General features: G+C 46.3%; 1 pseudogene; it reads right to left on the bottom strand.

Annotated features, from left to right (window-relative positions):
- Positions 1-2,245, bottom strand: part of LOC119315731 — a 6,015-nt pseudogene extending 3,770 nt beyond the window's left edge.
- Positions 2,246-2,634: the final 389 nt, after the last annotated feature.

Raw genomic sequence — 2,634 nt, forward strand, 5'->3', positions numbered from 1 at the left:
GGGGTATGCTGAACCTGGTTTTGTAGAAGTAGTAGGTGTGGTGGACAACCGAGCAACTATGGAAGAAGTGGTGGTGGCGGTGCTAGTGGGAGAGGAGGTGAATGACAGTCGCTCTCATGAGTGGCTTCTCTCTCGAATGTTTGTATCATATGCTTCTGAATCCCATGTGTATGTACACTGCATTGAAGAGCTAGAGGATATTGTTTGGTTACAAGTACAAGTGATTGGCATGGAGATGATGACACTGATAAGGAGGAATAAGAGCTTAGGGGAGGCCATGGTGTATGAGTGTGCATAATTTGCTCTGAGCTGGAACTTGGAAGTAGACCAGTGAATGTAGTGGTCTTAACTTGTAACCATATTAAAAGTAAAATTGCAACTTCCTGTTCATTTAAAATACATTTCATACAAATCCAACTGATTTCGTTCTAAATCCTGTCTGACAAGAATAGTTGTCATGTAAAGTCGAAACATTATGTGAAAAATAATGCATGGAATGGATTTGCTCATATTTATCCACCTCTTACTTCCTTGCAATCATTGAAATCTGAACTATGAAGTGACAAGGAAAATGAAAATTAATTTATAGAAGATCAAACCAGAATATGTTGTTAAGGAACTCTAAACACGGTTAACAAGGTCCTCCTATCATAATATCGTATTCCACCTGATAATTTGATCGGCGTAATACTATTTTAAAGAAGGTGCTAAGGATTCGAGATACAATACTAAAATCAAACATCATATGTGTCATCTTCCGCCAGAAAGGTCAGATATGGTGCCAACGGTCATCGCGTCGATGAGAATGGGCTTGACATGGAATGCAACTCCTTTCTTTCCTTAAGAGCTAACAAATTGAAGTTCAAGGTTGCGCGTGTCATATCCGGGAGTGGCAATTCTCCATCAAGATACTACAAAACTTGATGCATCGTGGGCCTTGCAGAGGGAGACGGGTGTGAGCAGAGTAGTCCAATCTTGAGAATTAGGCACACCTCATCGGAGTTGTACTCGTGTTGCAGCCTTGATCCGCTGCCTCGACGAGTGACTCTCTATGCAAGTGCTCGAGTACCCAATCCGGCAACAAGATTTGGTTGCCTTGCTCATCTTGCTTGATTGGTCGTCGTCCGCAAGCGACCTCGAGCATGAAAGTTCCGAAGGCGAAAGCGTCTGTTAGAGGGGTGGCTTTCCCCGTTCTCACTAGCTCCGGTGCTAGGTACCCCGTGGTTCCAACCACACGTGTTGTTTGTGGGTTGGTGCCATGCTCATACAGCTTTGCAAGCCCAAAATCGCCTAGCCGTCCATTCATTTCCTTGTCAAGAAGCACATTGCTTGACTTGACGTCTCGGTGGATGACGATTTTCTCCCACCTCTCATGCAGGTAGTGTAAGCCACAAGCGACCCCTTTGATGACTTGCAATCTTTGAGCCCAGTCCAAAGTGAGACCATCTCCATCTCCTTGGTTGTACAGATACTTGTCCAGGCTACCGTTCGGCATGTAATCATACACCAAGATGAGCTCATCTTTTCGCCGGCAATGGCCAAGTAACTGCACGAGGTTACGGTGCTTGATGCGGCCAATACTTACGATCTCGGTGATGAACTCCTTCATTCCTTGCTTGGATCCATGGGACACCTTCTTCACCGCGATCTCCACTCCGGACGCCGGAAGCACCCCCTTGTACACCATGCCGAAGCCTCCTGCGCCAAGCAGGTGCTTGTCCTTGGACCCGTTTGTGGCATGTAACAGATCTTTATATGCGAACCGGTGCGGCCCGAACTCCATCTCCCAATCTTCCCACATCTCGGTGTACCTCAGGCGCCTTCTCACAAGCAGACCCAAGGCGGCGCCGGCGACGAGGACGACAACCGCGCTTGCTATTGGCAGGGTCATCTCCAGAACTCTTGAGCGAGGCTTGGACCCCAGCTGCGGCAATCTCGGCAGCTTGGAGGCGTCAATCGCAGGCGCAGGCCTGTCTATGCCCAGGCTCCAGCCGAGAACGTAGTGACAGGAGTTCACCGGGCCCATTGAGGACAATAACCGTTGAGAACGTAGATCCACGTCACCAGCTTCTACACAGTGTTGTGTCCCTCTCACGGGACCCTCATAGTCCTCGCCATCCGCATTCGGTGAAGCTCTATGACGACCTCTTCTTCTGACACGCCGAGGACCAGGGCTGGGGTGAGGGAGGGAGTATCCAGTGCTCCAGCCATGGGGTACTCCCAGTGCTCCAATGTCAAAATACATTTTTAAATGTTTGAAAAATTTCCGGAAAAAAATAAATGTTCATAAGGAATGTCACTATATCCCCTAAAAATTTCAGGTCAAAAATTAAAACGTACTCTCTCCGTCCCATAATGTAAGACGTTTTTTGCCACTACACTAGTGGCAAAAAACGTCTTACATTATGGGACGGAGGGAGTACATTCAGAAACAAAAACGACAAATCCAGATCTGCATAGTATCAATGTTGCTTTTGTCTCTTCTTTACACTATTCATGCTAGATTTCACTTTTTTGTTTCTCAATGTGCGTTCCGAGTTTAGACCTGAAATTTTTAGGGCTTGTAGTCACATTCATTGTGAACACTCACAATATTTTTTGGAATTTTTTGAAACATTTAAAAATGCTTTTTTG

Source organism: Triticum dicoccoides, chromosome 6A (assembly GCF_002162155.2).
Source record: "Triticum dicoccoides isolate Atlit2015 ecotype Zavitan chromosome 6A, WEW_v2.0, whole genome shotgun sequence".
Lineage (NCBI taxonomy): Eukaryota > Viridiplantae > Streptophyta > Magnoliopsida > Poales > Poaceae > Triticum > Triticum dicoccoides.